The sequence below is a fragment of the Camelus ferus genome, chromosome 14, assembly GCF_009834535.1.
Source record: "Camelus ferus isolate YT-003-E chromosome 14, BCGSAC_Cfer_1.0, whole genome shotgun sequence".
Classification (NCBI taxonomy): domain Eukaryota; kingdom Metazoa; phylum Chordata; class Mammalia; order Artiodactyla; family Camelidae; genus Camelus; species Camelus ferus.
Window position 1 is genome coordinate 66,718,741 of NC_045709.1, and position 26,322 is coordinate 66,745,062.

Below are 26,322 nucleotides of genomic sequence, written 5' to 3' on the forward strand. Positions count from 1 at the left end.
TTAGAATTTAAAAAATATTTCCTCTTATCAACCTAGCATTAAAGAACTTCTCTTATCTCTTCAAGCACTCAGGTCACTTCACTGAATACAAGCCTATGTTTAATCTTAACCTCATTGTAATGGCATCCTTCCTATAAAGGAGTCAAAAGAAAATCAAGAATTCTTGGTATAAAACCATCTTTTCCCAGTTCCAATTGCTCACTGACAGGATTCCAGTAAAGTTGTTGCCCATTTTCTTCTTCCTTACTGAACAACCTTATCATCATCGCCTACCAAGAAACACTTTAGGCCCATTAATATGTTTTTTCCAATGCCACCTAGGAATTCTTCAGCCCTCAACAGACACCGACTGGGTGCCCTACAATTTAATTCAATTCTGACACTATCTACCTGGTGATAGCATCAGATCCCACAGGTTAAAAGCTCAGTCCCTCAAGACTGCACCCCAAGACTGCAGATGCCAATCACAAATCTGGGCTGTCATCTCTACTTCTGACCCAAAAAAATGTAGATGGGAGGAAGTTCCCATGACTCCTCAATGAGCTCAGTTAATTTGCTAGAGCAGGTTACAGAACTCAAAGCATCATTTACTTACACTTACCAGTTTATTATAGTGGATCCAGATGAACAGCTGGATGAAGAGGTATATAGGATGAGGTCTGGAAGGGTCCTGAACACAGGAACTTCTGTCCTCTTGGAACTGGAGTTCCCTCCTGGCATGTGGATGGATTTACCAATCTGGAAGCTTATCAAATTTTGTTGTTTAAGATTTTTTTATGGAGGTTGATTTTCATCACCCATCTTTCCCTTTCCAGTGGTTGGGTGGTTGGTGATGCTGAAAGTTACAATCCACTGATCATTCTAATTATTTGGTCTTTCTGTTCACCAGCCCCATCCTGGGTCTATCTATAGGGTACCACCTAAGTCACTTCATTAGCATAAGTTCAAAAGTGGCTTCTTATAAACGCCAAAAGGTAAAATGCAGGAAATTCCAAGTTTTGAGGAACTTTGTACCAGGAACTTGGGACAAAGACCAAATAAATTTCTTATTCCACCATACCCCTTTCCAGAATTTTTTGATTGATTACCAAGAAGCTCTAAATTCTCAGTCCTTCACATTCAATTCAAAATTCTGTTCCCATCTCCCATATGAAAAAATAAACTCAAAATAGATTATAGACCTAAATGTAAGACTAGAACCATAAAACTCCTAGAAGAAAACACAGGCAGAACACTCTTTGACATAAATCAGCAATATTTTTTTGGATCTGTCTCCTAAAGCAAAGGAAATAAAAGCAAAAATAAACAAATGGGACCTAATTAAACACAAAAGATTTTGCACAGCAGAGGAAACCATCGACAAAAGGAAAATACAACCTACTGAATGGGAGAAAATATTTGCAAATGATATGACCAATAAGGGATTAATATCTAACTTATATAAACAGCTCATACAACTTAACATCAAACAACAACAACAACAACAACAACAACAACAACCACCAACCCCAATTTAAAAAAATGGGCAAAAGAACTGAATAGACGTTTTCCCAAAGAGGACATGTAGATGGCCAACAGGCATATGAAAAGATGTTCAACATCACTAATCGGCAGGGAAATGCAAATCAAAACCAAAATAAGACACCACTTCACACCTGTCAAAATGGCTATCATCAAAAAGATTGCAAATAACAAATGTTGGGAAGAATGGGAAGAAAAGGAAACCTTCATACACTATGAGTAAGAATATAATTTGGTGCAGCCAGTTTACATCCTGGAGACTGTTCCATGTGTACCTGAAAAGAATGTGTAACTGCTGTCTTTGGATGGAATGTCCTGTAGATATCTATTAAGTCCAACAGGTCTATAGTGTCACTTAAGAGCACTGTTGCCTTATTGATTTTCTGTCTGGATGGTCTGTCCTTTGATGTAAGTGGGGGAGTTAAAGTCCCCTACTTTTATTGTATCACTGTCAAATTCTCCCTTTAAGTCTGTTATTATTTGCTTTATATATTTAGGTTCTTCTGTATTGAATGCATATATATTAATGAGTATAATATCCTTTTATTGGTATTTATCATTACATAAAGTTCTTTTTCTTTTATTACAGCCTTTGTTTTAAAGGCTATTTTTTCTGATATGAGTAGTGCTGCATAGGCTTTCTTATTGTTTCCATTTGCATGAAGCATCTTTTTCCATGTCCTCACTTTTACTCTGTGTGTATCTTTAGCTCTGAGGGGAATCTCTTGTTTCTCGGAGGGTCTTGTTTTTTAATCCAATCAGCCAACCTGTGACTTTTGATCAGAGTATTTAATATATTGACATTTAAGTAATTATAGATAGGTATGTACTTACTGCCATTTTATTACATGTTTTCTAGTTGTTCTTGCAGTTCTTCTCTAGTCTTTGTTTTTTGTCTTGTGGTTTGATGATTTTCTTTTGTCGTATGCTTCTTTTCCTTTCCTTTTTAATTTTTGTGTATCTATCGTAAGATTTTGATTTGTGGTTACTATGAGGTTCATATATGTTGACTTATAACTATATTTACTTTTTTAAACTGTTAGACATTTAAGTTTAAACACGCTGTACAAGATCCCCATTTTCACTTGCCTCCTCCACACTTTGTTTCTGATGTCCTATTTTACACCTTCATGTTTATCCCTTAACTATTTATTGTAGGTATAGCTACTTTTACATTTTTTTTAACCTTCATGCTGGCTTAATTAATTGGTTAATCATCAGTTCTTACTGCATATTTGCCTTTCATAGTTTGATTTTTCCTTTCCTATACATTCTTACTCCTTTTCTACTTAGAGAAGACCCTTTAACATTTCTTTTAAGGTAGGTTAAGGTTTGATGAACCCTTTTAATTTTTGCTTGTCTGAGAAGTTCTTCATCTCTCCTTCAGTACCAAATGATAATCTTGCTGGGTAGAGTATCCTAGGTTGCAGGTTTTCCCCTTTCAGCACTTTGAGTATATCATGCCACTCCCTTTTCTTATGCAAAATATCTGCAGCAAAATCAGCTGACAGCCCCATGAGGATTCCCTTGTACATGACACTTTTTCTTTTGTTGCCTTTAGGATTCTCTCTTTATCTTTAACTTTTGCCATTTTAATCAAGATATGTCTTGATGTGGGTTTGTTTGGGTTTATCTTGTTTGAGACTATATACTTCCTATAACTGGACATCTGTTTCCTTCTTCAAGTGTGGGAAGTTTTCAGCCATAATTTCCTCAAATACATTTTTGATCCTTTTCTCTTTCTCTTCTCCTTCTGAGACATATATAATGAGAATATTAGTATACTTATTGCTATCTCAGAAATCTCTTAAACTGTTTTCATTTTTTTAAAATTTGTTTTATGTTTGCTGTTCTGATTAGGTGATTTCTATTATATCATTTTCCAGATCACTTTTGTATTCTTCTAAATCTCTTAGTCTGCTGTTCATTCCTTCTTGTGTGGTTTTTAAATTTCAGCTATTTAATTATTTGTTTCTAATTGAGTCTTTTTTTTTTAATATTTTCTAGCTCCTTGTTAAAATTTTTATGGTGACCGCTATTCTTTTCCTTAATTTAGATAACATTATTAATACTAATGCTTTGAATTCTTTACCTGGTAAATTGTTTGTGTCTGTTTTATTATTTATTTTTTCAGGTTTTTTTTTTTTGTTGTTGTTGTTGTTCTTTTAATTGAGAGCACTTCCTTTGCCTTTTCATCTTTCTGAACTTTCTCTGCCTGTATGTATTTAGGAGAGGTAGTTATTTGTTGCAGTCTTAAAGATGTGTTCTTATGTGGAAGCATCTTTAAACAGACTATGTATGTTAAATGACTTTGGTAGGAGAGCTGGATTTGTGTGGACAAAAGTCACATCTTTCCTCAGGGTGTGTTAGAAACTGTCACCTTGGTAGGGGTAGGGATGGAGATGGAGGGGCTGGAGCTGGAGCTGGGTGCGAGACAGACTTCTCTACTCAGTGGCTGTCATCACCCTATCAGTGGTGGGATGTGATCTGAAGTTTCTGGAGCAGAAGATCTGAGGTTTGGGCCCAAGGTGGCTCTGTTGCCTTTAAATGTATGTGTTCCCTCTCCCTACACTGAGACCCTTGCCCCAGAACAGGGTAACACTCAAGCAAGTGGGTCCCATGTAGAATCTCAGCTCAAGAGGGCCATGGACAGAGGTAGAGCTGTCTCCATTAATCTGTCTGTGCAGGGATCCACAATTGTTTCCCTTGCTCTGCTTAGATGCAGCCTGGGTTGCAAGTCCCCCTTTGTTCCTTACAGCAGATTACTGCTCCCAGCCTCTGCTTCCCTGACTCTATTGTGGAGTTACATGGCAGAGCAGGGTAGCCTGTGTGGACTCTTTGTTTGTATTAGGGGAGAGCTATGGCAGAGCAGTCACTGTCTGAAATCTGGGCTGCTTCTGATGCACTGCTTGAGTAACAGCCAACAATGACCACTGCCACCTTACCCAGGCTCCATGCTGGGACCCAGTCTCCTCTGTGTCCCACAGTCAAGTCTAGACCCAAGTTGCAGCCACCCTAGATCCAGTGCTGCACTGTGATATGAAGTGAGTAGGGTCAGAGCCTTCACTTGTCTCAATCTGGGGAGTGCCCAAGGCAGTGTCAAGGAACACAGGAAATAGCAGCCCCTAAAGAAGACCTCTCTCTGCCCTCATTCAGGGCAAGACAGCACATGCACTCTCTGCACTAGCATGGTTCCCTCCTGTTTGTCCCAGTAGCCTCCCAATCAGCAAGGGGGCTCATCCCCGATGTGTAGGATCCCAGAGCCAGGGTACCTAATTTATAATTCTCATTTTTCACTCTCCAAGGTGGATGTCTCCTGTGTATTCTTCTTTTTCTTCCGAATCCCCTCCCAGGGGCACAGGTCCTGGCTTAATCATGTTTCTTCCCTTACTATGTGATTACATGTGTGTCTTTCTTATAGCCTTGTTTCTACAGTAGTCCTTCTGCCAGTTTCCAGTTATATTTCAGTGAGAAGTGTTCCACATGGAGGTCTATTTTTGATGTATATACTGGGGAAGGTGAGCGCCATATCCACTTACTCTGCCATCTTGATAGTAACACTGAATCTTTTAAATTAATTCAAACTATCTAACATATGTATTCACTAAATTAATAGATTGGATGTAGCCTTTTAATATAAAGATGCCCAAATGTGCTAGATAGAGGCCTCTGAAAGTCCACTGAGTCTAAGAAAAAGGGGAGGAAATTTCAATATACTAAATCATTACATATCAAATATGAAATATATTGTAAAGATTACTTCAATTGTTCTAATTATTTTAAAATATTTTTCAACACAATTTTTAGAAATTATTTGTGCAGTTTAATAAAACACTTGCATATTATTTATTAGAATGTCTCAAATGACAACTCGTTCACTGAAAAGAGTCAACTGTTCTGAGCTTGTAGAACATGTTATTTAATCATCTTTAATTAATTTTGGTTTTTCTAATCTCTTGTTCTTTCAAATAAAGGTCTACAATCCTATTTAAAGTAAGCTTTCAAATGACAAGGTATTTGTCAAATAATCTCAGGCAATTTGTAAAATTTATATAAAGATGACCCTTTTATATATCCATAGAAGTTTATTAATCCTATAAACATAATAGCTGTGTTTAGACAGTGATAGAATGCTGGCCTTGGTTGACTATTTTTAGCCAACACAATGACTTAATTAAATCCCTCTATAGTGAATGCAATTGATTGACTTTCTGTAGAACATAAACTGGTTGAAAATAATGGACAGGCTGAGACCAAAATAAACATTGGGGTGTATGTGTGTTTGCACATAGTGTGTCTGCATGAGTACATGTCAAGTGTGTGTCTGCATATGTGTGTATAGCCTGCATAGACACAATTATGCAAAGACTTACAGGGAAAGATGTATGTACCTGTATTGATTTATCTCAAGATTCCACCCTATGATTAGTCATCTATTCTCTTAGTGATTCATGATGTGATAAAAGATTGATATTTTTTCTCTCTGCTATTTTTCAGAAATGTTATGCACTAATATAAAGTGGATTGTCACCTATCATGAGGTTTGAATATCATCTCAACCTGTTCCTGACTGAAAAGGCAGTACTTAAAGTCTCACTATCAGCCATTCATTATTTGACTTAACACTTTTCCCTGGTTAAAATAAGAACACCCCTGTGGAAGAAAAACGTGTTCTGCAGTATTCAGTTATTAATAAAATGGATTTAAAAATGTTTGATTTTTGTATAGTATCTCAATTTAACAAAATGTCACTTTATCAATATTCTGACCTTATAACAAGTGATGATGGAAAGCAGGGTTTGTAGTTTTTTAAAGAGAGAGAGGCTAGAAAGTCATGGAACTGGGTCACGATCTGTGGAAAATTGATGCGGATGGGGCATGGCAGTAAGAGAGTGAGAGTGCCTAGAGGCATGTGCAAGGGGCAAATGGTCAGGATTGGTGGGTGGCAGTCAGGGGTACAGTACAAACAGCTAGAAGAGCAGATTGTAAAGGTGGAGGAGAGGATGCCAAAAGCCACTGTAGCATATTGACTTATTTAATCTAGTGCTATCTCTGCATGACTGCATACCATGACACTTATGGAAGTAATAAACATAATCATTAATATTATTTATGTTCTGTTACTCTCCCTGAGAAATTGGTAGATTTGCAAATGTCTTTCTAGCAGGAAAACATAACCATTAGAAAAGCTAATTAAAATCTGGGATTTTTATTTGGCTGGAAACCTTCACAGGTGTCAATCTTTCTTAATTAGGAATACAGTGAAAAAAACATCCATATTACTCTAAGCCATTTCGTACACTGTGAAATTGCTTTTTCTTCTCGAGAAAATGTGAAGTCATTTCTTTTTCTTAACACACATTCCAGGCATTTTAAATGGATATTTCCTCAAAGAGCTGCACAATACACAAAGGATTTCCTTGAAGTATTTTCACTTTTGCAAACCAGGAGCCAAAGTAAAAGGCAAATCTATATATGTGTGTGAGTGTGTGTGTGTGAGAGAAAAAATTAAACATGTATATATATAAATGTAAATTTAATATACATGTACATATATAGGAATAATCTACATGAATATAATTAATATATACATGTTATATCCATATTAATTTTCCATTGAAATATTATTTACTACTGTTGTTTTTCTAAGGAGCTCATATTACACTATGCACATCTAATTAATCCTCAGTATTTCTTCAAGGTAAGTAATAAAGTACCATTAGTTCCAATTTTTTTTATGTTAAGGAAAAAAATAATTATGTTTATAACCACAGAACAAGTTCTTTACTGTCATTCAAAAAAGAGGCATTTTTATACAGAGACTGACTTTGAGTACTCAAATGCATCTACATTGTTAAACATAAAGTGTTGACAAGCTCTTATAAATTACTGAACATTAGAGATTAGACACTTATTTCAGTGCTACCACTCTTTATTTTGTATGATTTATGTAACTATATCTTGGAATTTTCTTCAGAGCCAGAATCATATTCTTGGCTGTTCATCACTTTCTCTTAATCAAAGAGGAAAAGTCAAATTGACTAGTGAGGAATTCCCAGTGGGCAATGAGAGCTTACAGCTTTTGTCTGGAGGCTTGCAAAAGTGGTTTGTAATCCAGTAAGATCACAGTTATGGACAGAAACCAGTCATTGGTTTAGCATTAAAGACAGTGCAAGCAGAAAAGTTAGCCTTAGGCTGGAATCCTTGCAGAAGCAACAGATCCTCAGGAGCCTTGTCTTCCCCTGGAGCCTGCACCATTATTCACTGCTCCCCAAGGGTTTACCTGAAAATACAGTAATCCCATTAGAGAGAAGAAAAATCACAGTCTGGTGAAAGGTTAATGAGAAATACATAGATTTTGTAACGACGAACAGAAATTTAAATTCTTTTACTATTACATGCCAGTGGAGAAATACTACATAAATTATGTGCACCTTAGTATTCTCACATACAAGACTAGGATGATAATATCTACTTCATACGATCACAATGGAAATTTGATGCTACAATTCATTTGAAACACTTAGCACACAACAGGTTCTGAATAGATGTTATTTTTCTTCTTGATTCCTACAAAGAACAGGAGGAACACCAGTTTTTCATTGGGTGAATTGAACACTACAGTGTGGACAGGGGCAAACAATCAAGCAACAGGCAAGCAGAATGTGCAAAATGCAACAAGTATGTGTCTGAGACTGGATAAGTCCCTTCAACTCTCTGAGCCACAATCCTGGGGTTGCACTGAAGATTTCTTTTACCAGTGATCAATGAGTCTGGAATTTGTGAAGACAGATGACCAGAAGAGAAGGAAATGATGTTTGTTAAACTCCTATCAGGTGAGAAGTAAGATGATAACTACTTTCTTCACAAGAATCATTGATATATTTAATCACCATATTTTAAATATATTCAATGACTTGGGAAGTCACATGTCTGGAAAGTATGAAGGCTGAGATTATAGCCTGTTACTCCAAAGCCCTCAGTTTTCTACAAAGGTAGCTGTTTATAGGTGCACACAGTAGAGTCACCAGGGAAGTTGTAAAAAATATACCTGCCAAGGCTCTACCCAAAATGCTTGATGTTTCTTCCTTTGAGGTGGGGAGCATGATATAAACAATGTATTTCAAAGATGTCTCCTTCTGATTCTGATGTCTCATTATTTTTCCAAGACAAGTAAACAGATGTAAATAATAAAGCAAATTAGGAGCACAGGTTGGGATTCTGGAAGTTTAGAAGGATTGATTTGACTTGGTCCTGATTTGGTGGCTGGAAGGTGGCAGAACATAGTGTTCTGATGAGACAGCACAAAAATATATTGATAAATGTCGTTTATATGCATACCAGTCAGGTATTCCTACATTGGTTATAAGGTCTACAACCAACAGGTTAGATGAAATTTCAAAAGTTAATTTAGATTTTTATTACCGATGTCTTTAGTTAGGTGGAATAAAATTAAAATCAAAAATAAATATTTCTTTAAAATCTTTAGGTAGAGAGTGAATTTCAAGAGATATTACCACTTGCCAGCCAGCATGTTACAAGCAGATCATTTCATGTAATAATTATAGGAACTTCTTGAGTTATTTTCAATCATCCTCTTTTTTTTTTCGGATGAAGAAACTGGGATTTTGAAAGTTTAAATTAGTTGTATAAGGTTCACATCATATCCAAATATTTTATGCAATTTGAAACCAGAGCTAGGCTCCCCATCTCTTATTTATTTAGAATGCTACTCATCAGAAATCCAGTGTTCAAAAGTCATTTAGAGAAAATATTGCAGATATTTAGACAGGATATAGGTTTATAGCTTGGTTCTGGCATATTGTAAGTCTGTGGTTGTGAGAAATTTAGTCAATTTCTCAAGTCTTCTGACTCTTCATCTGTGAGAGGGATGTAATAATGCTCATCTTACGAGGCTGTAAGAAAAATTACATAAAATAAGGATGGGTAGAACATAGCATAACCCCTGATATTTAATAAGCACTGACAAAAGCAATACATCTTTTTAGCATAATTGCATGACAGATTAAATATAATTTAATAGCCATATCTTAACTAGCTTAATTTGTGTAGTCCCAGGTGAAACTAGCAGTGGCCACAAATTTCTTTATCCACCCCTCCTCTTTTTGTTTTTTTGTTTTTGTTAAAGCCCTTAATGGCTTTAATGTGAATGTATAAAGATCTTTAAAACTGGTCTTCAGCCTCCTGATCCCAGATTGCACAGAAATTAACACATCCCCTCTAGAATCTGTCCAGAACCAAGAAATATTTGCAACAACTTATCACCTTTTTTACTTTACCTCCTCACTTCCCCATCTCTGTTCCATAAAAGAAACTAGCATCCAAACCTGAGCAAGATAACTCTATGTGACACGAGTCCACCGTCTTCTTGGTTTCCTGGCAATTTGAATAAAGTCACTATTCCTTGCCCCGACAACTCATCTCTCAATTCATTGGCCTGTTGTGCAGTGAGCAGTATGAGCTTGGACTCAGTAACCATAATTGACAATTTCTGAGAATTTTGATGGAAATTTTCAAATTATTTAAATGTCAATTATCTAATTTCTATAAAATAATAAACAATCTTTTTGTTATCATAGTAACAGTTGACATATTTATCCTGCTTATTATTTTATATTTGGTTGATCAAGTCACAGTTTATTTACAGAAAGGATCCCTGATTAATCTACTAACAGAGCTATTAAAAATTATGTTTTGTTGAAAAATTACAATATATCATTAATACTGACCCTCTCCCTAAAGATAAGGTATAGCCAGGTGTTCCTGGATTACCGGGTCAAAGGTTTCTGTGCTAGTACCTGTAATTCTCAAATTCTCATGCCTCGTTATGAATACTTCTTGGACTGATGTTTCTGTTGCTGTCTTTGCTAGAAAATGCCAATCTATTTCTGTCTGGTAATCATTTTAGTTCTATAATACACTTGCTACTTACCAATAGCTAAATTACAAATTGATTCTCCACCTAAACTTAGGCAATAAATAAGTGTCCTTCTGCAGCTCCTTTAATGAAAGATTTCCAGTGAGCAATTAACAGTGTGATTTTCAGGAAGATAGATGACTGTAACCCTAGCAGATGGAGTTTCCCTTTTTTTCTATCCTACTTGTGGTTGACTTGGCTGGACTTCTTTCCTAGCATCTTCAGGGTTTTAATATGTTGTTGTTAGTATCTTAAATATAGATTTTTTGCAAGTGCCAATAAATAGGAAGAGTGAATGCTAGAACCTCTGGTAATAACTACAGTACCAATAGCAAACACTACCTACATAAACAAATTACTCACCTTTGCTCTTCACTGATGTGTTTGGGACTGTGATGTGCATGTTGTAAAACCTAGGAGCCTCTGTGTGTGTGTGTGTGTGTGTGTGTGTGTGTGTGTGTTGGAACACTCCAGAGTAGCTAATATATTTGGATGTACTGAGGAGTAACTATAGTGATAGAAACGTGCAGAGTAATAACCCCTTCTCAGTCTCTAAAATATCCTTTGCACACGTACAAAGGTTTAGCAAAAAATAGTCTGAATATATAGTTACACCAAAATAGCATGAAACTAAAGACAAGGATATGCAACTTTTTACATATTTGTTTTGGCCAGACCTGCTTTATTAAGTATCTGAAAGGAAAATGAATGAAAGTACACTGAAATCAACTATTATATTTAAGACAGCAGATGTACCAGCAAATCACATCAATTCTGATACTATGTTATGTCACAGTGTTTTCCAAACTAAAACACAAATTAGGATCAGCAGACCCACATTCTTCTCCTAAGCATCCAAGTCCTGTAGGGGGTAAAAGGACCCTAATCATCCTTCCTCATCAAGATTTGAGACTGAACTTTTTTAAGATGTTCAAGTTCCTCCAATCAGAATTTCTGGTTTCCTACTCTATACCAAAGCACTTTATTTCATATACATAGTATTGTGCCCTTAATGTAAACTTCTTACTAAATTATAAAATGAAAAATTTGGTTGTTACAACTTTCCGTGAAATTTTTTTGCCTTTATAGCTGAATAAACTAAGGTTTTAGACTTAGAATTTATTCAAAAATACCAGTGAAACAGGTTAAAAAAAACCCACAAGCTATTAGAATATTCTAAATATTCTAGCTTTTCAAGTGATTGATTTCTTCCTTTGAGCAAAAATCTATATGTCTGATTTTTTTTTTTTTTTTTTGCATTTTGAGGCAGAAATTACTACCCTGGCCAGATATAACACAATTCTCACTTTCTTCATGATTTTATAAGATATTTGCAAAGTGAAAATTTCCCTCTAAGTTGTTAATGGGAAAATCCTAAGAAATACAAAGCAATTTAGTAAGTTGTTAAAATCAAATAAAATTTGCCTCTGAATTGATCCTTTAAAACATTTGGTTAGATTTCTTTGTATTACCTTCTAAATACTATTTTATTTTACTTACTTACATCTTAACCTATTTCAGAAAGGATTTTAAATGGCATTTGGTCTTGGAAATCCTGATTAAAAAAAAAAGTTTTCTGTGCAACTTTCTTAGAATATGCAAAAAGAAAAGGGGAATGAGAGATATTTCTATAATGGAAAACTTCTCCCAGTGTCCTTTCTCTCTCTATCACAGCTACAGATCTTACACAGAGTAGTCAAGTCACCCAGCCACCCAAAGGAGATGGATTACTTGGAGAAGAAACAAAAATAATCTCTTTTGAATATGTTTGACACCTGGAAAAAACCTCCAAGACCCATGGGGATAATGATTTCTGAAGATAATGTAAGCATGACAATCATGGATAATGTACTAAATATCCCTGACTAACTTTGGAGAATGTTATTAACTTTTTAAAGTTACTAACTTTGGAGAATGGGCTTGAGATGATGAGAAATATTGTAAAGATTATTACAATTATAAAGTTACTTGTCATAATTTGTATATGTAGGAAATAAAGTGTTCAAAATATAGAAGTCAAATAATAAAGATACATTAAAGTAAAAACATGTGATATTATTCATACTGTGGGTTCCTAAATGCTGCCTAAAGACATAGGAAATTAAGTGTATGGTCTTCTCTATCTTCACTGGACTTCAAGACCCAATAACCTAAAGCCTCAACAGGGCAGAGACTGCATCCACCTTGTTGAGAATTTTACTCTTAATTGCTAGTCCTACCCCTAGACACGTATCTAGTTCTCAATAAATATTTGAGGAGTGGATTGATCAACAGATTCCTTCTTTTCTCTCTTTTCTTTTTTTCCCTATTTTTTTCTTCACCATGACTTAACTACCTGGAGCTCATTTTTAAATCAGTCCAGCACTCAGTATCTGCTCTTTGATTGATACCACTAAGGATTGCTGGAAATCATTCAAGCATTCAAGCAATATGAATTGAGGTCACTACCAACTCTTGGTCCTTAACCTGAACTGGAAAGCCTTTGCAATACCCCCAGTGAGTTTCATTTCCACAGAGGCTATTTCAAATATCAGAAATTCCCCCTACCCCCCAGCTCTTTAGATTCCCAGTAACCTTCACTCTCAGAAGATGACTTCTCCCCCTTCTTCATAGAACAAAATAGATATCAAAATATGAGAACTTTTCAACATCTCAACAACCATAAATGCTTTTTTGCTTCCCCTTCATCTCAATCCACTCTTTCGTGCTATAATTCAAAAGCAAAACAAAGCAAGAAAAAGCAAAGAAACATCAACATAGCAATTTTTTCCCTTGTCCAGCTAACATTCTTTCACAGATAAGCTTCTTGAAATAATTGCTAAACTTATATTTGCTTCATTTATTTCTCATTTACTCTCTGGCCTTTGAAAGGACTCTCCTTAGCCTTTCAAAGAAATTCCAGTCAAGAAGACTTCTTTGACTTTATCTTGACCTCTCTGCTGTCTTTGGCATTACTGTTAGAGGATTTTCTTTTTCCCTCGAGACACTCCATGTTTGCTTTTGGTGACTTAACACATTACTGCTTGTCTTCCTATTTTCCCAAAGTCCCAGGTTAGTCCTTTATAGATATTGTTTCCCTTATGTTCATACTTGGCCTTCTCTTATCACTTGATGTACTTAGTGAAAGCATTCTTACCGATAGTCATGTCTTCCTCTACTATTCATACATTGATCACCACAAGATCCAACTTAAGTTGCAGGAAAAAATCCTTTGCTCCCAAACTGATTTACTCAAATGCCCACAGTCACCTTAGGCCCAAATGTTAAACAAACAAACAAAAAACAAAACAAAGCAAAAAACTCATCTCACCGCTCTGAACTTTCTTCTTTTTGTCTCTATTTTCAGTTGATAACAGAAAACAAATCAGAAACCAGAGGTGATCTTGAGTCTTTCTTGTTCCTTATTTCCTTTTTTCCAACCAACAAATCACTTTGCTTCTTCCTACAAACTATCACTTGAGTTATGAATCTGTCTAGTTTTAATATCCTCACTGTTGCCACCTTAATTTAGGCCCTCATCCCTGTCTTGTTTGGATTCCTGTAACAACCTCCTGGCTGGATTCCTTCCTTCTAGTTTTACTTTCCTCTAATCCATTATTTACACTGCTGCCAGAGTGAGCTTTCTAAAATGCAAATCTAATCATGCCTTTTCCTTGCTTCGAAATCTCATAATGACTCCCATAGCTTTCATGATAAAGTCCAAACTCCTTAGCACGAAAATATAAGGCATTTTATGACCCAGCATCTGCTTACTTCACCAATTGCACTTTTTTTTTTTCTCTCCCTGATCTTCTAATATTGAGCAAAAGGCCATTCACAAGAAGGATCCTGCCTTCTCTGGCCTTTCCATGTATGTTAGTTGACATTTCTCTGCCACTCCACTTCCAAGTAATTTTCACTCATCTTTCAGAACCCAGTTCAGGGAATACGTCATCCAAGAAGATAAGTTGTCCTTACTTTAGTCCAGCTTAGAGGACTCCCCTTCTGTTATTTCATTGCATAATGCCTAACATCATGTTAAATCACATCATATTTCTGGAGCATATTTTTCTTACTTAAATACAAGATGTGGAGGGTACAGGCTGTAGCTTATTTTTCTCTCTTATATTCAATACATGTTTAATGAAGAAATGAAAGAATGGGAAATGAAAGAAAAGCCTGGTAGCCCAATTTACATGTCTGTTAGGGAGCCAAAGGAGGCATTCAAATCTTGGCTCTAACAGTTACCAGTTGTGGGACCTTAGACAGTAATAGAATCTCCTGAAGTTGCTGTTATTTCATAGAAGATACCCCATCATTCCTAACACATAATGGAAGCTAAAATGAGGTAATTCAGAGAAAGCCCTTATTACCGCACATTAAAAAATGCTAACTCTTATTATCCTCACTGTCAGGTGGTCACACGGAGAGATACATTTGATCATAAGGAAGTAGGATTAATGGGTAGTAGGTGCAGGGAGACGTATTTTTCCTGATATAAGGAGAAATTTTGTAGAAGTTTTAAATTCCTTACAATCAAACAGCTGTCTTATGGAAGTAGTGCAAATGAACCATAAGGGAGAGACCCAGCTTAGCATCACAATATATTAAAAATAAGACAAAAATTTTGGCTGATTGGAAATTCAATGTGATTCAAAATGTGGTATGGTTACTAGAAAAGTCATCTGAATTGTGACTTCAAGAGAATATAAGATCTAGTAAAAGCAATGATAGTACAATTTACATCATGTTGATCAAACTATGACTGGAATTTGCAATCCATTCTGAATCAAATGAGAGGGGAGGAAGAACACGGGGATGGTAAAAATTATAAAACCAGTGAAGTAAAAAAGTGCTAAAAGGGAACTGGGAGAATTTAATATGAACAGAGGAAGATTACAAGCGTATATTATAGCTGTTTTCAAACATTGTCATATGATTGGTGGCCTTAGGGGATGGGATTTCTCTTCTGGCTTACTGATTTATAAGCAATGTGAACTTGAGATATTAAACATCTCTAAATTTCATCTCCTCATTTGTGAAAGGGGGAAATAATTGCTATCTCTAAATCTGTTGGGAAGATGGAATTAGATAATTTTATTTAAAGTTGTTAGCTTGGTGACTGGCATTTAAGGGATGGATAAAGGGTAGAAATTCTTTTTAACAAGAAAGTTTAAGCTTTTTCTTGATTGAACTATACATACCACAATCAAAAAATAGACACCAGCTTTACAAGGTATTTTTCAATTACAAGAGGCAATGAAGTTCTTTGTTATTTTTTTATTATTGTATCTCAAATATCACTTCATCAAGGAAGCCGTTTTTAAAAAATCAGTTCCTTGGAGCATATTATGCTGAGCATGTTAACTCTGTAGTAGTTTCACACTTACCAGCAATGTCTCTGTTGTTTAAGTATAACATTCCATGAAGGAAGGATCATTCTACTTCATTTTACTATTGTATTCCCAGAATCTAACACCTGAATGTTTAAAACGAGATAACTCTTAAATACTATTTCTTGAAGTACTGAATAAAAGGTGCATGAGGAAATTAATGTAGTCACATTCAAGTAATATTTCTTAAGTTAAAGAATGTCTGAGGTGAATGTCAAAGCTATTGTAGAGAGGATTTAAGAATTTGAGAGTGGTTAGACAGAATACTTGTTCAATTTTTTCTAACACCAAGATTCATTTAATCTTGCATGAGCTGCTATCCTTAGAAGTTCCCAATAAGGCTTGCTCCACAACTATCAGAAATAATTTAGAAAAGAGACCTTTACTATTCAAAAGGTTGGATTAGGCGGTCTTTATGCCCCTTTCCAACACCACCATCCAGTGAATTATTTCATGATCACCCTTAGCCATGTGTTGAAAAAAGATTTATGCAAAATGCAAGAATAGCTACCAACAAAGAGTACACAAGTTCATAGGTTTAAATTAGGATCTAAAGTAAATAGCTATGTCTCTGATTAACTGTAATTCCTAGATATAATATTTATTGGGATAACCTTTGCTCTATGAAGGATGGTTTCTAAGGAAGTTAACCACCTAAGCAGGTTATCATTTCACGAATGATAAGTTGAATCTACTAAAAAGTTTGCATTATGTCAGAAACAGGAGGAAGCTGAAGTTGGTTACTCTTTTACTTGCAGTTTCTTCTATTTTTTTCTCTTATCTAGAGGGTGGGTGACATTGTAGGACAAGCTCAGGATAGTTGTTGATCCAAACTCCTTGAGCCATGCTACAATTCTGTAATAATCCCAGGAGGGGGGACATCTAAGCAGATGACAGTTGTCCCCAACTCCTTTGATCTACACTCTTCCCAATACCCCCCATGCCTCTGGAAACTGGCATTTCTAAATAAATGGCTTTGTGCTATTCAGAACATACCACATGTGCTGAGTCATTAGCTCCAGTGTATCTCTAGGCTCAAATCTGCCTTGCCAGTAGGCAAAAAATAAATAAATAAATAAAAGTGTGTACCTGCAAATTAGGTGGAAGGAAACAACTTGGCAGTCATACAAACAACTCTATGTATGATTGTAGAGATATCCTGAGGAAACCAGTCCTCACAGTTATGAGTTAGACTGTGCACAGTTCTCAGACTTGGCACTGTTGACATTTGGAGCCAGATAATTAATTTTTGTGGGTGACTGTCTTGTGCACTGTAGACTTTTCAGCAGCATCCTTGGCCTCTACCCACTGGATACCAGTAGCACCCTCCCCTTGGTTGTGACAGTCAAAACCATCTCTTGTCCTTGTCCAATGTTTCCCATGAGACAAAGTCATTCCCAGTTGAGAACCACTGATTTAGAGTAATGGAAGAAATTCCCTGGGGCTAGGGTATTTTCCTGATATTAAAACTGTAAGAATATTAACAGGGTCTCAGATATAGGTAGGAAAAGTGTCCCAAATCTAGTTGCCCACTGTGAAGTCAAGTAGTTGAGAGTAATTCCATCTGGTAGCTAGGTAGATAAATGGGGCACTAGAGGAGAGAGGAGGTCTGGAAGATGGCAGTATGCCCACTTTCAGCATAACGGGGCTTTACTTCCTCTAAATGAGTGTCAGCAAGAAACCAGTTAGAACCCAACATCTGCAATTGCACAGTAGGGGTAGGATTTAACTGGGCAAACACAGTGCTCATTGTAATATAATTAACATTGTGGTTTGGCCCCCATTGTGTGCATCATTGGGGGTAAGAATGTGTGCAAAAGGGGGTGAGTATGACTAAGCATTCCAGGGACAAGAGCTGTCAATCAAGAGACCATATCTAAGCAAGGATATAAGAAAAGGGGCAAACAAAAACCACTGCCATTCACCCTTGGATCAGCCAGCCTCACATTCTTGGAGGTGTATTTTCTTTGCTAAATAAAACCTTTAAAATCTATTGCTGCACAACATTTCTGTCTTCTATCTGAATTCTTATCTTTCCGGTATAACAAGAACTGGGGTCTTTTCCCTTTCCATTTTAGGGTAACACATCTACTATCCGAATGGAATCAGACCACTGGAATCAGATCAAAGATTAAATTCTAAGTAACACGATGAGATTTGATGATGATTCATGCCTCTGACACCACCTTCCCTACCAAAGGCAAAAATCAGCATGTTTATATTTAAATGTTATATACTTTCTGGGTTTTTTGTAATATATATATGTGTATGTGTGTATATATATGTGTGTATATATATATATACACACACACACACGTAGAAGTATAGTCAGTTTAAAATGTCAATTTATAGTATACAGCATAATGCTTCAGTCATACATGAACATGCATATATTCATTTTCATACTCTTTTTCACCACAAGTTACTACAAGATATTGAATATGGTTCCCTGTGCCATACAGTGTGAACTTGGTGTTTATCTATTTGATATATATTAATTAGTATCCGCAAATCTCAAACTCCCAATTGATCCTTCCCACCTCCTTATGCCCTGATAACCATAAGTTTGTTTTTTATGTCTGTGAGTCTGTTTCTGTTTTGTAAATAGTTTATTTGGCTTTTTTTTTTTTTTTTAGATTCTACATATAAGTAATATCATATGGTATTTTTCTTTCCTTTTTCTGGCTTACTTCACTTAGAATGAAAATCTCCAGGTCCATCCATGTTGCTGCAAATGGCATTGTTTTATCCTTTTAGATGGCTGAGTAATATTCCATTATATAAATATACTACAACTTCTTTATCCAGGAATCTGTTGAAGGATATTTAGGTTTATTCCATGACTTGGCTATTGTAAGTAATGCTGCTATGAACATTGGGTTGCATGTATATTTTTGAATTAAGGTTCCTTTTGGATATATGTCCAGGAGTGGGATTGCTGGATGATATGGTAAGTCTATTTTTAGTCTTATGAGGAATCTCCATACTGTTTTCCATAATGGCTGCACCAAACTGCATTCTCACCAACAGTCTAGGAGGGTTCCCTTTTCTCCACACCCTCTCCAGCATTTATCATTTGTGGACTTTTTAAATGATGATCATTTTAACTGGTGTGAGGTGATTGATGCCTCATTATAGTTTTGATTTGCATTTCTCTGATAATTAGCAGTATTCAGCATATTTTCATGTGACTATTGGCCATTTGTATGTCTGGAGAAATTTCTTGTTTAGATCTTCTTCCCATTTTCAGATTGGGTTGTTTGTTTTTCCTATCATTAAGTTGTCTGAGCTGTTTATTTATTCTGGAAAATAAACCCTTGTCAGTCTCATTTTTGTAAAAATTTTTTCCCATTACGTAGGTTGTCTTTCTGTTTTGCTTATGGTTTCCTTTGCTGTGCAAAAGTTTATAAGTTTAATTATGTCCCATTTGTTTATTTTTGCTGTTATTTCTATTGCTTGGGTAGACTGCCCTAGGAGAACATTGCTGAGATTTATGTTGAATAATGTTTTGAGTATGTTTTCTTCTAAGAGGTTTCTAGTGTCTTGTCTTATGTTTAAGACTTTAGGCCATTTTGAATTTATTTTTGTGTATAGTGTTAGGGAGTATTCTAACTTCATTGACTTACATGCAGCTGTCCAGTTTTCCCAACACCATTTGCTGAAGAAACTGTCTTTACTTCATTGTATCTTCTTGCTTCCTTTGTCAAAAATAAATTGAACAAAAGTTTGTGGGTTTATTTCTGGAATCTCTAGTCTGTTCCATTGATCCATATGTCTGTTTTTGTACTAATACCATGCTGTTTTGATTACTGTAGCTCTGTAGTATTGTCTGCAGTCTGGGAGGGATAGTCCTCCAGCTTCATTCTTTCACTTAAGCATTTCTTTGGCAATTCTGGGTCTTTTGTGTTTGCATATAAATTTTAGGATTATTTGTTCTAGTTCTGTGAAAAATGTCCTGGGTAATTTGATAGGGATTGTGTTAAATCTGTAGATTGCTTTGGGTAGTATGACCATTTTAACAATATTGATTCTTCCAATCAGAGAACATGGGATATCTTTCCATTTCTTTAAGCTATTTTTAGTTTCTTTAGTCAATGTTTTGTAGTTCTCTATGCATGTTTTTCACTAAGTATTTTATTTTTTGGATATAATTTTAAAAGGGATTGTTTCTTAACTATTCTTTTCTGATATTCTACTGTTAGTGTACAGAAATGCTATTGATTTCTGTATGTTAATCTTGTATCCTGCAACTTTTTCAAATTCTTTTATCAGCTGAAGTATTTTGTGTGTGTGTGTGGAGTCTTTAGGGTTTTCTATATGCAGTATTATACCATCTGCATGTAATGACAATTTTACTTCTTCTCTTCAGATTTGGATCCCTTTTATTTCATTTTCTTGTCTAATTGTTATTTCTAGGACTGCTAATACTGTATTGAATGGAAGTGGTGAGACAGCGTGTCCTAGTCTTGTTCCAGACTTTAGTGGAAAGACCTTCAGCTTTTCACCATTGAGTATTATGTTGGCTGTAGGTTTGTCATAAATCGCTTTTATTATCTTAAGATATGTTCCCTCTATATCCACTTCTATCAGAGTTTTTATAATAAATGGATGTTGAATTTTATCAAGTGCATTTTCTGCTTCTATTCAGATGATCATGTGATTTTTTTGTCCTTTCTCTTGTTGATGTGGTGTAACTTGTTGATTGATTTGCACATGTTGAGCCATCTTTCTCTCCCTAGGATGAACCCAACTTGATCATGGTGTATAATCTTTTTCATGTGTTGTTGGATACTGTTTGCTAATGCTTTGTTAAGGATTTTTCCATTTGTGTTCATCAAAGATATAGTTTTCTTTTTTGGTAGTGTCTTTGTCTGGCTTTGGTATCAGGGTGGTGGTGGCTTCATAGAATGAGTTTGGAGAATTCCTTCATCTTCAATCTTTGGAAGAGTTTGAGAAGGTTTGGTATGAACTATTCTTTGTATGTTTGATAGAATTCCCCAGTGAAACAGTCTGGTCTTGGACTTCAGTTTGCAGAGAGGTTTTTGGGTTTTTATTATTATTATTATTATTATTATTATTATTATTATTATTATTATTATTATTATTACTGATTCTATTTCATTTCTAGTGATTGTTCTGTTCAAATGATCTATTTCTTCTTGATTCAGTTTTAGTGGACTATATGTTTCTAGAACCTTGTCCATTTCTTGTAAGTTGTCTAATTTATTGCCTTACAGATGTTCATAGTATTTTCTTATGACTTTTTTGTATTTCTGTGTTGGTTGTAATTTCTCCATTTTTATTCTTATTTTGTTTATTTGTGTCCTCTCTCTTTTCTTCTTGATGTCCCTGGCCAGAGGTTGGTCAATTATTTTTTACTCTCAAAAAACCAGCTCTTGGTTTGATTGAGTTTTTTCTATTTTTTAATCTCTATTTTACTTATTTCCTTCCTAATCTTTATTATTTCCTTCCTTTTACTGACTTTAGTTTTTGTTGTTGTTCTTCTTATTATTATTATTATAAATATTTTAGGTAGTATGTTAGTTGTTTATTTGAGATTGTTCTTGTTTTTGAGAAGGGCTTGTATTGTTATGAACTTCTCTCTTAAGACTGCTTTTGCTGCATCCCATAGATTTTGTGTGGTTGTGTTTTCATTGTCATTTGTCTCAAGCTATTTTTTAATTTCTTCTTTGATTTCATCATTGATCCATTGGTTTTTAAGTAGCAAGTTAGTTAATCCACATGCTGTCATTGTTTTCACATTTATTTTTTTTGGTTGATTTTTAGTTTTATGCCATTGTGGTCAGAGAATTTCATGCTTGGGATAATTTCTATCCTCTTAAATTTATTGATGTTTCTTTTGTGGCTGATTATTGGTCTATCCTAGAGAATGTTCCATGAGTACTTTAAAAGGATGTATAATCTATTTTTGGGGAATTTAATACCTAAAAATATCAACCAAGTCCAACTGTTCTATTGTGTCCTTCACTATCTCCATTGCTTTATTGATTTTCTGTCTAGAAGACCTGTCCAATGATGTTAGCAGGGTGTTAAAGTCTCCCACTATTATTGTATTCCTGTCAATTTCTCCCTGTATGTCTGTTAGTATTTGTTTTATATATTACGTACTCCTATTTGGGTGCATATATGTTAATGAATATATTTTCATCTTGTATTGTTTCTTTGATCATCATATATTGTCTTTATTTATCTTTCTTTGTGGCCTTTGTCTTAAAGTCCATTTTGTCTAAAATCAGTATTGATACTCCTGCTCTCTTGTTGTTTCCATTCGCAGGAAACATCTATTTCCATCCTCTTACTTTCAACGTATGTGTGTCCTTCACCCTAAAGTGGGTCTCTCGTAGGCAGCATATTGTAAACTTTTGTTTATTATCCAATCTGCCACTCTGTGTCTTTTGATTGGAGCACTTCGTCCATTGACATTTATAGTAATTATTGATCAGTGTGTTTTTATTGACATTTTGGACTTCGTTTTCTAGTTGATTTGGTATTTCTTCTTTGTTCCTTTCTTCACCTTTTTGTTTTTCCTTTTGTGGCTTGATAATTTTCTTTTGTATTAATTTGGTTTCTTTTTGATTTTTGTGACTCTATTGTATGCTTTTGATTTATGGCTTCCCTGTTTTTCAAGTATGTTAACCCCTAACTGTATCTGTTTACTTTAGACTGAGAGTCATATAGGCTCAAATGCATCCAAAAAAGAATGAGGAATAAAAGACAGAGGAAAAAAAACTGTATTTTCTTGCTCACCTCTCATACCTTTTATCATTTTGATGTCTTTTTTTAAAAAAATATTTCATGTCTACTCTCTTGCAACTCATTGTAGTTATCGCATTTCCAATTATGATTTTCTTGTTTCTATAGCTTCCTGCTTCTATTTAGAGTAGACTTTTTCAATATTTCTTTTAGTATTGTTTTAGTATTGTTGAATTCTTTTAGTTTTTGCTTATCTGTGAAATTTTTTATTTCTCCCACTCTAAAGAATAGTCTTGCAGAATAGAGTATCCTAGGTTGCAGCTTTTTCTCATTGAGAACTTTGAATATATCTTGCCATTCTCTTCTGGCCAGCAGTGTCTGTGTAAAGAAATCAGCTGAAAGCCTTGTGGGGCTTCCCTTGTAACTCTTTGTTTTTCTCTTGCTGTCTTTAGTATCCTTTCTTTATCTTTAACTTTGGCCATCTTAATTATAATATGCCTTGGTATAGTTCTGTTTGGGTTCTTCTTGTTTGGGACCCTCTGAACTTTGCCTGCATATCTGTTTCCTTCTTTAGGTTTGGAAAGTTTTCAGTCATGATTTCTTCAAATACCTTTTCAATCATCCTTTTCTCTTTCTTCGCCTTCTGGGACCCCTGTTATGCATATGTTGGCACATTTTATGTTAACTCATAGGTCCCTTATATTGCTTTCATTGGTTTTTACTTGCTTCTCTGCTGTTCTGATTGGGTGACTTCTACGTTACCTTTTATCCTGTCTTCTAAGCCACTCATTTGTTCCTCTGCATTGTCTAGTCTGCTTTTGACTGCCTTTAGCCCAGCTCTTATCTCAGCCATTGAGTTTTTTTAAATTTTTAATTGGTTCCAATTTATAGTTTCTATTTCCCTTTTATAGTATACTCTATCTCTATTCACAGTCTCTCTTATTTCCTTCAGTGCTTTTATCACCCCGTTTTTGAAGTCATGATCTAGTAGACTGTTTTTTCTTTCAGGGGACTTCTCTTGTTCTTTAAATTGGAAGTGATTCCTCTGATTCTTCATTTTACTTATATTTCTCTGGCTCTATGAATTTAGGAATATCAGTTATTTACTATGGTCCTGAAAGGCTGTTTTATATTTTTTGTTTGTTTGTTTTTACTTAAAGTGGGAGCATTCTTGTGTAGACTGTGTGTGTCTAATAGTTTTGTTGTGGAGGGCTATTCTTAGTATGGATGGTTGCCAGATGTTTCTTTAGTGTGTTTTGGCTGTTATCCCTTTGATTGAGGTGGTGGTTGGCATTGTGGTGATCAGAGCCTGCCTTGATTGTTGTTGGGTGGAGCCTCCTTTTTTATTCTGTGGTTGTCACAGCCTTGACAGGGTCCAATCCCCCTCCCCTGTTCCTGGAATAGTGATTTCTGAATGTGTTTCTGATCTGTGGTGTGTGATAGGGTTGGAGTTCTTCAGCTAGGAAGAAGAGTTGCTGAGTGTACCTCTGTAGGAGATTTCCACTGGCAAGTGCCCTCTGTGGTGTTGTCTGTCACTTGTTATGTTGGCTTGCAGAATACTCTTTTTTGCTGCTGCCTTTGTCCCCACCCTAGCTGTGGGAATGTCAGACACCTGCTCTGGTGTCCCCCAGGTTCTGGGCCCAGGAACCACCAGTGCAAATCAACCAGGTGCTAACATCCACCATAGCAAGCATGCAGTCACACACCTGAATTCATGGTGCACTACAGGATCAGTATAGACCTTAGCCCAGCCTTCGTGTATGATACAGTATGCCAGTCTGTTGTAAATACCCATACTCACCCCTGAAGCATGCCAGAACTTTTCTCACTGCCTGTCCCAGAAGCATGGGTCCACAAATGGCCCAGAGGAAGCAAATCCAGTCTCTCTGCCTGGGGCTGTAAACAAATGTCAGTTCTGCCTGTAAAGAACACACCAACAATGGTGCCTAGTGGAGAAAGCATCTATGGTGTGACTGTGTTGCACCCCTCTGCCCCCATGCACACCAGCAGTGGTGCTTTTTATGGGAATCCAGGCTGTTCTGTTCCACCCATACCCCCAGCCAGAGTTCACACCACCCTCCAGTCCCCTGAGGCTGCCTCTGTGCATTAGGCCCAAGCCCTCTGTCCAGGATCCTTACCAATCTCCAGCAGCCAGTCCTGGCTTGTCCCTGCCAGCTTGTGTCTAGGGCTGGGGATCACAGGGACCCTCCATGCAAGTTTCCTTTAGTTATGTCCGCCACATGGTTGCTACTTTCTCCTCCAAGCCTAGGAAGCTCCACTCTTGTCCTTGCTGATCTCCTGGCTGGAGAGAGGGTGTCCCAACATGAGGGTAACTTTCTACTATACTGCTGTCTCCCTGCAGGACTGGTCCTGCATTTTTTTTTTTCTTTTCTCTTTTCTTTTTTTCTCTTACTGGGTTTTATGAGAATTCTCCTGTATTTAGAAGCAAGAGACATTCCACCCAAGTTCAGTAGGCTTTCTGTGTGATTCAATAGGTTGTGGATGTAATTCTTGGTGCATTTGTAGGAGGGGGCAAGCTGTGAGTCTCTCTACTCTGTTATCTTCGCACCTTTCTGGTTTTAATTCAGAAAATTTGAAACAAATTTTACAAAATGATTTTTTTCTCCATGCCAACAGGAAAATGTAAAAATTAATAGAATACACTGGTCTGATTTCCTTCTGCCTAGCGTTCTTTGGAGTGTGTGTGTGTGTCTGTGTGTGTGAGTGTGCATGTGTGTGTGTGAGTGTGTATCTACATCTATGTGTATTTTAAATACTTTCAAAAATGACAGTGGTGCCTGTTTACTTCAAGATTTTTATTTATAAGCTAGACAGCTAGGTGTTTACTTCTGGGTTTCTCTCATGAGGTGAGAAGTGGATTAGGGGAAGCTTTGGTTAATACATTCCGTGCATAGCACCTTTATTTGCTTATGTCAGATAACAAAAAATACTTTCCTAAAGGTAGTTGGTAAATGTCCCATATCAAAAAGCTCCACTATAAGCATTTTGCAATTTAATTCCACATGCTACTCTATTTCGTATGTGCTTTATTACTCTCTCAAGGAGTTCAATACCAGACATGAATTCTCTGCAAAAGGCTAACCAGTAAGGAAAATAAAACTGACAAACAAAAGCACTGAAGCATTAAACAATCAGAAGAGTTTAGAGTCTTTTTCTTTTTCTTTTTTTCTTTTTTTTTTAGTGAGATTTGTCAGATTTTTCCATATCCAGCTTCTTCTGGGTTTGGTGTCTTCCTTACACAATTATTGTTACAAATTTCTGTTTACAGTATTCTATTATACATCCAAGGTGACCCTGACTAATGCCAAAAAAGAAGTATCTCCTTTAATAGAGTTTTTTGTTATAGCTACCACGGGGGAGGAAGAAATTCTCAGGAATACTTAGAATTAGCCCATTATCAGTGTAGATTGTTTATCTTGCAGGTGACTTGGTACATAAAATATGTGGTTCATGTTTTAAAACTTTCTGCTTAACCATAAAATTTGTTTTATCTTTATAGAGAAGGACATGTTTAAATTTTTCCCTGTGATCCATTTACCTATTTGGCCACTCAGAAGGAGAATCAGAAGATAAATCCAGCAACATTTCTCTGTTCTAACCTGGTGCCCCAAGCAATTGACCCTCTTGAATGGAAGAGACACAGCAACCCATTTTGTGAATTCTTTACTCCTTGTGTTATTGGTTCAGTGTTTCTCTGCAAAGTTCAATGAGGTTCATTAGCTTATCTGAAGAGAAAGGGACTGGTACTTTTGAGAC

At 35.9% G+C, this 26,322-nt stretch overlaps 1 long non-coding RNA gene across 1 annotated transcript; it reads left to right on the forward strand.

Moving 5' to 3' along the window:
- The first annotated feature begins 2,896 nt into the window (after nucleotides 1–2,896).
- Nucleotides 2,897–22,962, forward strand: LOC116668745. Its single transcript, XR_004325991.1, has 3 exons — nucleotides 2,897–2,907; nucleotides 6,504–6,512; nucleotides 22,832–22,962. It is a non-coding gene; the product is annotated as an uncharacterized LOC116668745 (long non-coding RNA).
- The last annotated feature ends 3,360 nt before the right edge of the window (nucleotides 22,963–26,322 follow it).